This window comes from Bison bison, unplaced genomic scaffold, assembly GCF_000754665.1.
Source record: "Bison bison bison isolate TAMUID 2011002044 unplaced genomic scaffold, Bison_UMD1.0 scf7180017863424, whole genome shotgun sequence".
In the NCBI taxonomy this organism is placed as follows: Eukaryota; Metazoa; Chordata; class Mammalia; order Artiodactyla; family Bovidae; genus Bison; species Bison bison.
The window spans coordinates 1-309 of record NW_011493996.1 but is presented as its reverse complement, the minus strand read 5'-3'; positions in this window follow the sequence as shown (position 1 = coordinate 309).

Sequence of the window (309 nt, the reverse complement as noted above, 5' to 3'; positions counted from 1 at the left end):
GTCTTGAAGTTTTATTGGTTTTCCGCATAAAGCAAGCTACTCAGCCTCTTTTCTCCACTGAATTTTCTCACTGAGCTATCCTTATTCTATTACTCTTGATATCTGTAATTAATATCTAATTAAAGCCAGTGTATTCGCCGAAGCCGTCTCTCCTTCGAATTTCCCTGGATCCACTGGGGCTGGACCCCGGCACCTCTACACAGAAAACCCTAAAGACTCCACCAGAAAATTACTAGAGCTAATCAATGAATATAGTAAAATTGCAGGATATAAAATCAACACACATAAATCCCTTGCATTCCTATACAC